Source organism: Lissotriton helveticus, chromosome 5_1 (assembly GCF_964261635.1).
Source record: "Lissotriton helveticus chromosome 5_1, aLisHel1.1, whole genome shotgun sequence".
In the NCBI taxonomy this organism is placed as follows: domain Eukaryota; kingdom Metazoa; phylum Chordata; class Amphibia; order Caudata; family Salamandridae; genus Lissotriton; species Lissotriton helveticus.
This window is the reverse complement of record NC_136065.1, coordinates 1,649,430,334-1,649,444,779: the sequence shown is the minus strand read 5'-3', so window position 1 is coordinate 1,649,444,779 and position 14,446 is coordinate 1,649,430,334. Positions and strand designations below refer to the sequence as shown.

General features: G+C 41.9%; 8 non-coding genes across 8 annotated transcripts; 2 read left to right on the top strand and 6 right to left on the bottom strand.

Annotated features, from left to right (window-relative positions):
• Positions 1–13: 13 nt before the first annotated feature.
• TRNAT-UGU (transfer RNA threonine (anticodon UGU)) lies at positions 14–85 on the bottom strand. Its single transcript has one exon. It is a non-coding gene; the product is annotated as a tRNA-Thr (tRNA).
• Positions 86–673: 588 nt separating this feature from the next.
• TRNAS-GCU (transfer RNA serine (anticodon GCU)) lies at positions 674–755 on the bottom strand. Its single transcript has one exon. It is a non-coding gene; the product is annotated as a tRNA-Ser (tRNA).
• A 1,530-nt stretch (positions 756–2,285) lies between these two features.
• On the bottom strand, positions 2,286–2,357 carry TRNAT-UGU (transfer RNA threonine (anticodon UGU)). The gene has a single exon. It is a non-coding gene; the product is annotated as a tRNA-Thr (tRNA).
• Positions 2,358–2,950: 593 nt separating this feature from the next.
• On the bottom strand, positions 2,951–3,032 carry TRNAS-GCU (transfer RNA serine (anticodon GCU)). The gene has a single exon. It is a non-coding gene; the product is annotated as a tRNA-Ser (tRNA).
• A 292-nt stretch (positions 3,033–3,324) lies between these two features.
• TRNAI-UAU (transfer RNA isoleucine (anticodon UAU)) lies at positions 3,325–3,419 on the top strand. Its single transcript has 2 exons — positions 3,325–3,362; positions 3,384–3,419. It is a non-coding gene; the product is annotated as a tRNA-Ile (tRNA).
• Positions 3,420–13,028: 9,609 nt separating this feature from the next.
• On the bottom strand, positions 13,029–13,100 carry TRNAT-UGU (transfer RNA threonine (anticodon UGU)). The gene has a single exon. It is a non-coding gene; the product is annotated as a tRNA-Thr (tRNA).
• Positions 13,101–13,689: 589 nt separating this feature from the next.
• TRNAS-GCU (transfer RNA serine (anticodon GCU)) lies at positions 13,690–13,771 on the bottom strand. The gene has a single exon. It is a non-coding gene; the product is annotated as a tRNA-Ser (tRNA).
• A 292-nt stretch (positions 13,772–14,063) lies between these two features.
• TRNAI-UAU (transfer RNA isoleucine (anticodon UAU)) lies at positions 14,064–14,158 on the top strand. Its single transcript has 2 exons — positions 14,064–14,101; positions 14,123–14,158. It is a non-coding gene; the product is annotated as a tRNA-Ile (tRNA).
• The last annotated feature ends 288 nt before the right edge of the window (positions 14,159–14,446 follow it).

The following is a 14,446-nucleotide window of genomic DNA, read 5'->3' as shown; positions in this document are numbered from 1 at the left end:
CTCACATATAAAAATGCCCTGATGAGGCTTGAACTCATGACCCCTGGTTTACAAGACCAGTGCTCTGCCACTGAGCTACAAGGCCAGCCTGCCTGGAGTATGTAAATCGCTTCATGTATTCTTACTGCGGTATGAAGATATCTATGATTTTGAGACTCTGTATGGAAATGCAGTTGCATTTGAATGTCTACATGCGTGCACAAATTGAAGAGCATGCTTAAGACACTTTTCTTGGAAGTAGGAAAAACTCCATTTTGATTTGAGAACATAAGAGTATTCACATTTATGACCATACTGATAGCTCTAGTTAGTATGTCCGCAATCAGTGACAGATAGAGAACTCACTTATTAGAAGTGATCTGTCTCTGTGGGGCAGACATATGTCAACAGTCATACACTTGAGATGGCTGAAACTTTAGGAGTAAGAGCTGCTTTCTTATCAGTCTATCTATCCAAACTGGTTAGAAGGCCAGGAGTGAGGGAAAGGCAATCCTCTGGACACTTCATGAAAGATCTAATTTCAATTAAGCACAAACACTTCCCTTAATTTGACATAATTGCCAAAATGGAATAGTCAGTTGGGCCTTTTTAGTGGATTATGGCTGTGTCTTGAAAGAGAGTGTAATTGTACTACGAGACATGCCCACCTTCAAAATAGTGTCTGATGGCGTTCCGACAAAGGTGGGATTCGAACCCACGCGTGCAGAGCACAATGGATTAGCAGTCCATCGCCTTAACCACTCGGCCACCTCGTCTGCCTTAGGTGACTATGTTTCATTTTTTAGGAAATTCTTACTATGTGCTAATTACAAATAATCATAAGTTTCTCCTAGACTGTGTCAGAACTGGCAAATGTATGTGGTGTTCAATAGACAGAGCACATGATATAGCAGAATTATCAAATCTGTTCCATTAGGACTGTAGTTTTTAATAGTCATGATAACATGCTAGCATGTGAGTCGATCTTGCACAGTGAATAAGGGAGCAGTGCCAGTATCTACTTGGTCAGCTCTAGATGGCTCAACTGGGGAAGTATGAGAACAGTGAGCTCCAGTGGCGCAATCGGTTAGCGGCGGTACTTATACAGCAGTACTTGCATCGAGGCATGCCGAGGTTGTGAGTTCGAGCCTCACCTGGAGCAGCTTACTGGTTTTTCATAAACCATTTCAATAAAAGTAAAGATTATACTCAGGGTAAAGACGGCCCTTGCTAGAGAGTCTTTACTTCTTTTCAGGATCTGCGTGTCCGACTCTTCCAGGTGCAAATATCACAATCCTATTCGATGCTCCTTATAAACATTCCATGATGTGCCGTCTTGCATAGCATGCAAACACCACATCAGTGCATTTAAAAATACATTTGTAGAATAATAAATATGATGAAAACATTGTTGTCACGGGATAACCATATACTGAGGAGCTGCAAACAGTGCTGTATCAGCTACTTACAATACAATTTAACTGAAAGACATATCAAAAGAAGAGCGTCATCATATTAATGTTTCTAGTCAACATAAGAGTTGCACCATAGCAGCTTATGGTGCTTTATGCTCAGATTGTGCCTCCAATCCCACATTGATTTTTTAATTCTTTGCAGTTTAAAAAACACAATTCATGCTCAAAGTTAACTTTTTAAAACCATTCAACCTATTACATTTATTTCTCTAACTTGTGAATGTGGTCCATGTTCTCTTTTCCTCATCCCCATCACGATACTCCTTTTCCCGAAATCAGGTTCACTTCTTTATCCAGCCGACCCTTCCAAGGTCACCAAATCTATGAAGCGATTCTGCTTTTTCTCACATTCTCACTATGTACAAGATACCTTGTATCATTTGAATGGACAGCAGGAGAGTCGGATATTTATGGTTAGTGGGGGTGGGGTTTTGAAGATTAACCTCATTTGACTAAGAGCCGGGGCATCTGGGAGGAAAAGTATTTTAAGGGGGATGAAGTTCACATCTCCTTGGTGAAATTTCTAGATCCTTATTTCATCCTTTCTGTGGATGCAGACTCAGTCGGAACAGAGGTCATAGTCCTCGCTCTGACTTTCAAAGGAACTTCAAATATGCATGGCTTATTTGGCTTTGCCCGGCGGGGTGAGAATGGCGTTTGTCAGGCGATGGGAAGGGGTGAGGCAATAGTTTATGGTTCAATGGTTTTCATGAAGTCTTCTTGATACGATGAAAGCAGGAAAGGGAAGCTTGTCAATAAGCAAACTTAAGACAATGTGTGACTCCTAGAAAGAATGACTTGGAAACAACATACAGAAACTCAGATATAAAAAGGCCCTGATGAGGCTTGAACTCATGACCCCTGGTTTACAAGACCAGTGCTCTGCCACTGAGCTACAAGGCCGGCCAGCCTGCCTGAAGTATGTAAATCACTTAATGTATTCTTACTGCGGTATGAAGATATCTATGATTTTGAGACTCTGTATGGAAATGCAGTTGCATTTGAATGTCTACATGCGTGCACAAATTGAAGAGCATGCTTAAGACACTTTTCTTGGAAGTAGGAAAAACTCCATTTTGATTTGAGAACATAAGAGTATTCACATTTATGACCATACTGATAGCTCTAGTTAGTATGTCCGCAATCAGTGACAGATAGAGAACTCACTTATTAGAAGTGATCTGTCTCTGTGGGGCAGACATATGTCAACAGTCATACACTTGAGATGGCTGAAACTTTAGGAGTAAGAGCTGCTTTCTTATCAGTCTATCTATCCAAACTGGTTAGAAGGCCAGGAGTGAGGGAAAGGCAATCCTCTGGACACTTCATGAAAGATCTAATTTCAATTAAGCACAAAACACTTCCCTTAATTTGACATAATTGCCAAAATGGAATAGTCAGTTGGGCCCTTCTAGTGGATTATGGCTGTGTCTTGAAAGAGAGTGTAATTGTACTACGAGACATGCCCACCTTCAAAAGAGTGTCTGATGGCATTCCGAAGAAGGTGGGATTCGAACCCACGCGTGCAGAGCACAATGGATTAGCAGTCCATCGCCTTAACCACTCGGCCACCTCGTCTGCCTTAGGTGACTATGTTTCATTTTTTAGGAAATTCTTACTATGTGCTAATTACAAATAATCATAAGTTTCTCCTAGACTGTGTCAGAACTGGCAAATGTATGTGGTGTTCAATAGACAGAGCACATGATATAGCAGAATTATCAAATCTGTTCCATTAGGACTGTAGTTTTTAATAGTCATGATAACATGCTAGCATGTGAGTCGATCTTGCACAGTGAATAAGGGAGCAGTGCCAGTATCTACTTGGTCAGCTCTAGATGGCTCAACTGGGGAGATATGAGAACAGTGAGCTCCAGTGGCGCAATCGGTTAGCGTGCGGTACTTATACAGCAGTACTTGCAGTGAGGCATGCCGAGGTTGTGAGTTCGAGCCTCACCTGGAGCAGCTTACTGGTTTTTCATAAACCATTTCACTAAAAGTAAAAATTAAACTCAGGGTAAAGACGGCCCTTGCTAGAGAGTCTTTACTTCTTTTCAGGATATGCGTGTCCGACTCTTCCAGGTGCAAATATCACAATCCTATTCGATGCTCCTTATAAACATTCCATGATGTGGCGTCTTGCATAGCATGCAAACACCACATCAGTGCATTTAAAAATACATTTGTAGAATAATAAATATGATGAAAACATTGTTGTCACGGGATAACCATATACTGAGGAGCTGCAAACAGTGCTGTATCAGCTTCTTACAATACAATTTAACTGAAAGACATATCAAAAGAAGAGCGTCATCATATTAATGTTTCTAGTCAACATAAGAGTTGCACCATAGCAGCTTATGGTGCTTTCTGCTCAGATTGTGCCTCCAATCCCACATTGATTTTTTAATTCTTTGCAGTTTAAAAAACACAATTCATGCTCAAAGTTAACTTTTTAAAACCATTCAACCTATTACATTTATTTCTCTAACTTGTGAATGTGGTCCATGTTCTCTTTTCCTCATCCCCATCACGATACTCCTTTTCCCGAAATCAGGTTCACTTCTTTATCCAGCCGACCCTTCCAAGGTCACCAAATCTATGAAGCGATTCTGCTTTTTCTCACATTCTCACTATGTACAAGATACCTTGTATCATTTGAATGGACAGCAGGAGAGTCAGATATTTATGGTTAGTGGGGGTGGGGTTTTGAAGATTAACCTCATTTGACTAAGAGCCGGGGCATCTGGGAGGAAAAGTATTTTAAGGGGGATGAAGTTCACATCTCCTTGGTGAAATTTCTAGATCCTTATTTCATCCTTTCTGTGGATGCAGACTCAGTCGGAACAGAGGTCATAGTCCTCGCTCTGACTTTCAAAGGAACTTCAAATATGCATGGCTTATTTGGCTTTGCCCGGCGGGGTGAGAATGGCATTTGTCAGGCGTTTGTCAGGCGATCGGAAGGGGTGAGGCAATAGTTTATGGTTCTGATAAGCGTGGCTCAAATCCACCTGAGCGACTTACCTCACTCATCTATCATTCTCATATAATAAGCCAGCCAGGCAGTGGAGAAGAATAAACAAGTAATTTTATTAGGCCACAAACTCCCATATGAGAGGGCCCTGTCTGACCTCACTCTCTAAGAGTGTGGTGAGAGGACTGACTCATATCATCACAGTAACACATTATAATACAAAAAGGCCCATACTGGAAAAGTACTGGACCCCGGAGAGGATAAACAATGGCCTCATACAAGAGGCATCTGCACCTGGAATTGCAACATTCTCTCTTCTGACTCCAAGGACACGGAGCCAGGCCTTAGCATCTCCAGCACATGAGAACAGAGTGATAAGGGGTTTCGCTAGTAGTTTCAGTCACAGTGAGTTGAGAGACAAAACTGCTGACATGTGGAATATTCCTATTCCTACGGGAGGGGGATGAGCAAGTGCAACTCGCACAGAAAGGGAGATGCTTTAAAATGGTGGCACACAGGCTAAGCTAAGAATAACTGTAATAATGTTGCACGCATAAATGAATAACTAATAGAAGATTATAAACGTAAATGCATAAATGAATATATCAGTAGTTAGACACATTCTGCTAACTCATAAGCATAATGTATGCAGTGGGCGGGGCATGGAGAAATGAAACCTATCAGACCCTCCTTTTAGCAGACTGTGGCTAACTTTATTAACTAAAAGGAGAGCCTTTACATCGAATTCTAAGGGCCAGGACACTACACTATACTGATCAAAAATATCATCATCAATAAGCATTAGCCAGTGAATTTCATGAAGTTCAACAGCATTGGAAACAGGATGTAGTCTTGTTGGCCTTCTGGAAACTCGTATATTGCTGGCACACATGGAGCAACAAGGGGGAAGGCAATAAACACAGAGGCAGCAAGTCAGTAATACACCTACATTTCCTACAACCCGGTCGGGGAGTCAGGGAATCAGGCTGTTGAAAGAATTTCACCCTACCAATCAAAGTGTACCAGCCCACGCAGCTATTCACAGGTGTCAAGGGAAGTGCCAGTAACCTGTCCTTCTTATATGCAGCGGAAAGGAGTAACCCACAAACCCAGCAATCTGTCACCTTACACAGCATGGTCATTGTCACAGAAGTAGTGCAGCATGCTATAGGGCAGGGAATGCAGAGGCAACAAGTAAAAGAACAACCCCTGCCATACCTACTAGGACAATAATTATTCTCTGGGTGTGAGGCACCCTCCTTTTTGACTAATCTAAATACATCACACTTTAAGTCATGAGCAGGAATTAATGCAAATAAGATCAAACTGTCATCATCAAGGAAACCACCCTATTGAATCCAATACTGAGGGCTCACTTGCATTATCAGCTAGGACCTATATCTAACATCCTTGGAGTAAATATTTTATCAGGCTGAGAAATGTGTTTTACTAAACCACTCAAAGTATACTAACCCTCACAGCTACTTCCATAGGGCAAGAATACAAGCAACAATTTTCCACCCCTGTGTGTGTGTATGAAGGCAATGACCCACACACCCAATAATTGTTTTGCTGTTCCATGAATAACATGTGTCAGGTGCAACATTTGAATACTACATCATCCTAATGAACTTCCCAGTGCTCCTCTTCGTGTGGATCTAGAGTACCAATGATATTATCAGGTGGCGTTGAAATACTCATGAAGGTATGTGTCAAGCAACAAGAAACTAATTCTCTAAAGAGAAATATGAAAGCAACAGTAAGGATACAAACAAACTCAATATTAAATTTGTAGACCATGAGAACCAAAATGATCAGGGACATCTGGACAAGGAGCCGCAGGGGCTGCTCCTCCATGGGAATAGGAACATTCAAAACACAAATTTTCCTAGCTAAAATGTCCAAATTAAACTAAAGGAAACAATCTGCAACACAGCCAGCCAGAGGGGGGTCTTCTCCCTGTGTCCATCTGAGCCTCACAGGTAAGCTCGTATTATCCATCAAAAATTCAAAAATCATCTGCGTTGGAGCTGCACTTGCTAGCAACTCAAATGGAAAACAATCTTGGCCAATGATGCAAAGTCTTTCTTGCAGAATTTTAGCAACCACCAATCCAGGTAGTGCCCTCTACAAATTCTGTCCAGTGTCTCGCTCAGTACACCAGATATGAATCTAACAGATACTAAGAGCACTGTATCTGTACCCTAAGACTAAAGTCTCTCCCTATCTCCTACTTTTCTTCTCCTGGTGTACCGCTCTTCTGTCGAGGCCATAGATTGAATAAAGTGTGAGCAGGTACCTTAGCAGACAAAACTGTAGATTCCAAAACAGATGGGGAACAGGGTAACCTGAAGCATAACCACTGGAGAACTGGTGGCAGCCTTTTGCACAGACAGAACTGCCCCTCTCAAGTATTTCTGAGAAACAAACCACTGGGGAACTGGCGCAAAAGCGAAGAGTGAGTCCTCCATCTCGGTCAGGCCTGCCCTTTTCTTACCCAGGAATCACACACCTACAGCAGCTTCAGTGGTACCTTGGCTCCAAGCTAAACTTCCATTGGTATCTTCTGACGACGGGACTTGACTTGCACTTGAAGTTGGATCCGATGCTTGGGTCCCCTCTGGCTCGGGCTGTGTGACTCATTTCTATTGATGGACAGAACAAAGATCTTTAGAAAAGGCATATGAATAAAATTCAAATTCAAAGAAACCAAATGAGGTCTAGTCTGTGCTTTCATATTTCTTTACCCATGTCAATTTGAAGGTGAACACATTGTACCTATCAATAAATTTGTGCACTGACATTAGGTAATACATTACATATCTGACTTTTCGCTGTATTACCTGTAGATGGACGCATGCATTTATTGAATTCTAAGAGAAGAGAAAAAAAATAAAACAAAACAGACATGTTGTATTCCCCCATTTGCACTTGAGAAACAGCAAAAAGGGAAGTTCAAACCGCTCTTCCTATAGTGAGTACACAGCGTCTACTTTATGAACCTTCACTGTTGTGCAAAACTTCAAACACTTCTAATATTCTTTTTCTTTACTCAAAACAACTATATTTTTGCTCATGACCATGCTCACATATTACTAATTTCTACAAATCTTTCATTTCTAAAAATATTTGTGCTGAGGATCACACAAGCATCTTTTCACCTTTTTCACTATTTAGACCATGTAACATTTTATTTAGGGGAAAACCTGTTCACCAGCTCTAATAGGGAATATCAGCTGAACTTTACCGGCTAACTGATAAGAGACTTGAACACCTTTACTTAGTGCTGCACAATAATGGTGTTGTTACCTAGGAATGTGACACAAAGGTACCGACCCTTCAAAGGTCAAATAAGGAAACACTAGTCAGGAGGCAACTCAAGACCTGGCTGTTCGAGCAGTAGCGGACCCCTTCCCCCAAGCGCCTTGGGACCCTCCCGGGTGAGTAGCGCGCTATACAAGTGTTATTATTGATTGACTGATTGGGCTGTTCCCTTCCTTTCATCCCTATCCAATTAAAATAATTCTCTAATAAAAAAAACTCTCAGTTTACCCAACACTTGCAGAACAAAACTACCCACGTCTAATTCCCCTTTTAGATCAAACCAGGACAGGAGGGAGCAATGCACATGCTACCCCATTTTGACAGAAGGGAATCTGAAAAATATTTCACTTCGGTCAATACCATCAACCACTGGGTGTAGCCCTGAGCATAAACAAAATTCTAGGGGATACATAGCACTTTTGAGAGGGCTAGAACATCTTTTAGCACATGTAGAAATGTCATTACCATAAAATGATATGTGTGCCTATTAATATCAACGTATCTGAGGAAGAGTAGTAAGGAAATGGAACTGGAACTGGGACACAGCTGAAGTCCCCCATAACTAGGCACTATGCGACATTCATTAGGGAAATGGCGGCAAATGGAAAATCTATAAATGAACAAAAATTACTGAGGTAATGGTCAGGCTTGTGACACAACACCATGAGTACACCGGAGAACTCTCGTATTATTCGTCCAAACCCCATTTAACCAAATAGACAAACACTGCTGAAGTGTTGTCTGTGAAATTTAGAGACCAGAACAAATTCCCCATAGAGGAGCTTGTTCTAGTATCAATAATAGAATTATCAAAAAATACAATACAGAGACATACAAAAAAAAGAAAAACAAGCATACCAAGGCAGCAGGTATACTTGCTGTGTTAAGCACAGATAGCATAGAAAATTCACTGTAACGCATGCAAATGAGCTGTGACACACAACACGATGCCATGCATTTCATGTACAGTGAGCCTGTGGCCCAAAACCCAGCATGCTGGCCTACTTAATTTATCAAGCTTAAGATCGATCAGCATACCATCCACGCAGAACAGAGCAAGCAATGCACAATAAGCCAAAGAAAACATAAAACACAGAATAGCACAAAGGCCACAAAAAGAAAACACAATATTAGTTACTCAAAGGACTATTTTTTTTTCATGCATATACTCGCATCATGCGGTGTCAGTGCACACTTAATCTGTCTAGCACAAAGCTGCATCAATACTCACCGTAACACACAGATAAAAAAAAATATTTCCCATTGCACTGAAACGAAACAAATCAAAACACACACAAAAGAAACAACAACACAGAAAATATTGGACAAAAAGCAACCACTCAGTAAAAATACCTTTCACAAATACTTACCGTAAAACCTATGCTTGGAGCTCATTCACACCAGTTCACCGTTCACTTTCCATTCTGAAAACCCTGTCTGCTGTCTCACATAAGAACCATTTCTAACCTCTTCAACCATCAGCCATGAATATAAAACATTAAGCAGCATTGAAAATCACATGGCAATCTGGTAATGGCATTTAATGCAGCATCAAAAAGGGAAAAATATATATAAATTTACATTCACATCATTCACTTGTCATAAGCCAGGAATTTCCATATTTGCGTAAAAATTTTTCATTCTTGATATTAAAATACCAAATATTTCTGCACAGTTATCTTTCGCTGTGTAAATGAGCCCTCTTATAACCAATGCCATTTCTTAACTTTAAACAAAAGGGTGCCATATTCTCACCTCCAGAACATACTAAATACTCCAGTGCACACTAGCAGACATTTGCACACTCAGCGGGTGGGGCACTGGACCCACTGCAATGGTGCCCCATGGGCAAACTGCATACAAATACTGTTACACACATATAGACATTACACACATATATACCTTCCCACCAGGCCGCTCCTATGAGCAACACAATCAATATTTTTACTTGCCCTCGCATCATCAGTACTCTCCACTGGGATCCACTAGCAAAGACACTAATCAGTATGCCAATCAGGGACCCCCCAACTCAATTATTATTGAAATAGAAAAAATGTTATACTAGGACATTGTCCAACAGTGAAACAAAAATCAACACCAACAATGGACACAACAGACAACCAATAAATCTCTTTTTACTGTTTGCCATTAAACTGCACACAAATTAATCGCTTACTGAATACCATTCAAACAATAGGAGTAACACTTCACTAGCATATTTAGTAAATTAATTTTTCTCAAAACAATCCTTCTTTTCTCAGGCTAGGTCATGTTAAAGTGTAATTCTCTATATCCAAATGGAATAACCTGTTGAAAGTTATTCATAATTTTGTTCCTTATTCTAAATCACATGTGTTCTGAACAACTGCATTATACTTCAGTCTAAACCCTCATAATTATGCAGACTCGCTGATGCTGGCCCCAGCTGTGTATCTCTCCTTTCTGTGCCAGGAGCAGAGTCTCCTAGCCCCCCCTTAATCTTCTGCCTGCACTCCTCTCTCGCTCTCTCGGTGCTTCTGCGAACCCATTGGAATGTGGTTATCACACAAGGTTACATCTACTGTGCTGTGTTACCAGCATCTATATTTTCATTGTACATAATCTTCCCAGCTCTGCCCACACTCTCTCCCCTTCACTTAACCCTTCCAGAACCTAATAATATTCCCACACTGTTATTCTAAATTGTGGGCTGAAACACATTCATTCGACAAGTCATGTTTAAAACTAACTAAATAACTGCATTTCACTTTCACCAGTCTGCAAAGAATTCTGGGCTGCTAGCCAGCCTTCCGCCTCCCCTGGCATTCACCACCAAGGTCAAATCTGCCTCGCGCTCGGGTCTGGCGCTGACAAAGCCAATAAGTCCTAACTCTTTCTAACATTCAATATTTAACACTATTTTGGCAAATACATTTCTCATTCTATTTTTTTTTGTTTTTCACTTTACACTCTTCCCACATGCTATTAATATACATTCTAATTACTGGTAATCAAATCCCTTTTACTCCATCTTCTACTGTTCACGAATTGAGGGAATGGAAGAAACCAAATTCTTTTCCCATAGAGCACAGCCCTGCATGCACTTTTAAACTACACGAAAAACACACTGATAGTCAGGCACACCCATCTCAGATAGCTCACAAGGACCAGACAATCTAACTTATGCAACAAGACGCACTCACTTCATGCAAACAAACATTTACACAACCAAAAGACAGCCCACAGACTGCTCTCAACCCAAACCAATTATAACAAAATAAAACATGTTACATGAAATACATACCCCATACTCTTAATCACTGCTCACATTGGCTCACTGAGCCACTAAAAGCAACTTTAAATGTACACATTTTGTCTTCTTTTAAAACTAAAATTTCCTCTTTCTGCCACAACCTTAGGGAATCAAACATGCTCTGACAGCAGTGCCTAGCAGACAATCTCTCTTGCAAGTGATCTATCTTAACTGCATCAGAAATATTAAACAAAATCAAGAGTCTTCTACAGGAGCGGGTTGGCTCTTGGCCAATCTGACATCAGTTGAACTGCAGCAACACCTAAAACATTGCAACCTAGTGAAACACGGTATTTTGCACACTCAATCAAACACCACCATACTCACTCAATCAGATACCGCCAAAGAACCCACACACCTCCTGGCACAAAAGAACCAAACAACTATCTCCACACAACCACACACGCACACGCACTTCCTATGCATTGAGTCCCTGCCAAACACGTGTTACCATAATGGGACAAGGCCCGTCGACCAAGTCCTGGGGAACCTGGACCCTACCGCAGACCGAACAGTACACTAACTGTTCTGAGGTTGGAGGACACATCCGCCACCCGGGTGGCACTGCAGACCATTGCGCACTTTACCCCGGAAGATCTGGGACTCTTCCCTCAAACCACTCACACCAGGGGTTTGGGTCCTTTCCCAGTATTTAACCGTGGTGAGCCACACTCCAGTCTCAGTACCACCCGGTCAGATGCTCTAAAACAGACATCCACCCAATACCCTCATCACCAATAGTCTGTCAGAGCGCCACTTGCACTCTGAGTTCCCCGGAGCACACTAGCCCCAGGAGCACACCGGCTCCTCCAATCACCAGAGACACACCGGTCTCAGAGACACACCGGTCTCATGGAGCATCCCAGCTCCCTCAATCAACAGTCGGACCACTCACCTTCTGCTTGCAGAACCGACCTCCACCGTTCTCCACTGCCGGCTGCTGGGACCAACACGGTCAGCTCCAAGGTTCCGCCTTCCGGACTCCGGCGTAGGATCATGGACCGGGACCTCTCGATCAGCAGGGTGGGGCAGCACTGCGAGAACCAAGCTCGGCATCAAAGTGGGTACCCAGACCCACCGTGCCGACCAGGGGGTCTCCGGCCTTCTGCTACCCACTTACGGGTGAGAAAGGTCCTAATCGCGGAGTCCCATCTGGGGTGCCATCTGATAAGCGTGGCTCAAATCCACCTGAGCGACTTACCTCACTCATCTATCATTCTCATATAATAAGCCAGCCAGGAAGTGGAGAAGAATAAACAAGTCATTTTATTAGGCCACAAACTCCCATATGAGAGGGCCCTGTCTGACCTCACTCTCTAAGAGTGTGGTGAGAGGACTGACTCATATCATCACAGTAACACATTATAATACAAAAAGGCAGAGTAAAACACGCCCATACTGGAAAAGTACTGGACCCCGGAGAGGATAAACAATGGCCTCATACAAGAGGCATCTGCACCTGGAATTGCAACATTCTCTCTTCTGACTCCAAGGACACAGAGCCAGGCCTTAGCATCTCCAGCACATGAGAACAGAGTGATAAGGGGTTTCGCTAGTAGTTTCAGTCACAGTGAGCTGAGAGACAAAACTGCTGACATGTGGAATATTCCTATTCCTACGGGAGGGGGATGAGCAAGTGCAACTCGCACAGAAAGGGAGATGCTTTAAAATGGTGGCACACAGGCTAAGCTAAGAATAACTGTAATAATGTTGCACGCATAAATGAATAACTAATAGAAGAATATAAACGTAAATGCATAAATGAATATATCAGTAGTTAGACACATTCTGCTAACTCATAAGCATAATGTATGCAGTGGGCGGGGCATGGAGAAATGAAACCTATCAGTTCAATGGTTTTCATGAAGTCTTCTTGATACGATGAAAGCAGGAAAGGGAAGCTTGTCAATAAGCAAACTTAAGACAAGGTGCGACTCCTAGAAAGAATGACTTGGAAACAACATACAGAAACTCACATATAAAAAGGCCTTGATGAGGCTTGAACTCATGACCCCTGGTTTACAAGACCAGTGCTCTGCCACTGAGCTACAAGGACAGCCTGCCTCCAATATGTAAATCGCTTCATGTATTCTTACTGGGGTATGAAGATATCTATGATTTTGAGACTCTGTATGGAAATGCAGTTGCATTTGAATGTCTACATGCGTGCACAAATTGAAGAGCATGCTTAAGACACTTTTCTTGGAAGTAGGAAAAACTCCATTTTGATTTGAGAACATAAGAGTATTCACATTTATGACCATACTGATAGCTCGAGTTAGTATGTCCACAATCAGTGACAGATAGAGAACTCACTTATTAGAAGTGATCTGTCTCTGTGCGGCAGACATATGTCAACAGTCATACACTTGAGATGGCTGAAACTGTAGGAGAAAGAGCTGCTTTCTTATCAGTCTATCTATCCAAACTGGTTAGAAGGCCAGGAGTGAGGGAAAGGCAATCCTCAGGACACTTCATGAAAGATCTAATTTCAATTAAGCACAAAACACTTCCCCTAATTTGACATAATTGCCAAAATGGAATAGTCAGTTGGGCCCTTCTAGTGGATTATGGCTGTGTCTTGAAAGAGAGTGTAATTGTACTACGAGACATGCCCACCTTCAAAAGAGTGTCTGATGGCGTTCCGACGAAGGTGGGATTCGAACCCACGCGTGCAGAGCACAATGGATTAGCAGTCCATCGCCTTAACCACTCGGCCACCTCGTCTGCCTTAGGTGACTATGTTTCATTTTTTAGGAAATTCTTACTATGTGCTAATTACAAATAATCATAAGTTTCTCCTAGACTGTGTCAGAACTGGCAAATGTATGTGGTGTTCAATAGACAGAGCACATGATATAGCAGAATTATCAAATCTGTTCCATTAGGACTGTAGTTTTTAATAGTCATGATAACATGCTAGCATGTGAGTCGTTCTTGCACAGTGAATAAGGGAGCAGTGCCAGTATCTACTTGGTCAGCTCTAGATGGCTCAACTGGGGAGATATGAGAACAGTGAGCTCCAGTGGCGCAATCGGTTAGCGCGCGGTACTTATACAGCAGTACTTGCATCGAGGCATGCCGAGGTTGTGAGTTCGAGCCTCACCTGGAGCAGCTTACTGGTTTTTCATAAACCATTTCACTAAAAGTAAAGATTAAACTCAGGGGATAGACGGCCCTTGCTAGAGAGTCTTTACTTCTTTTCAGGATCTGCGTGTCCGACTCTTCCAGTTGCAAATATCACAATCCTATTCGATGCTCCTTATAAACATTCCATGATGTGCCGTCTTGCATAGCATGGAAACACCACATCAGTTCATTTAAAAATACATTTGTAGAATAATAAATATGATGAAAACATTGTTGTTACGGGATAACCATATACTGAGGAGCTGCAAACAG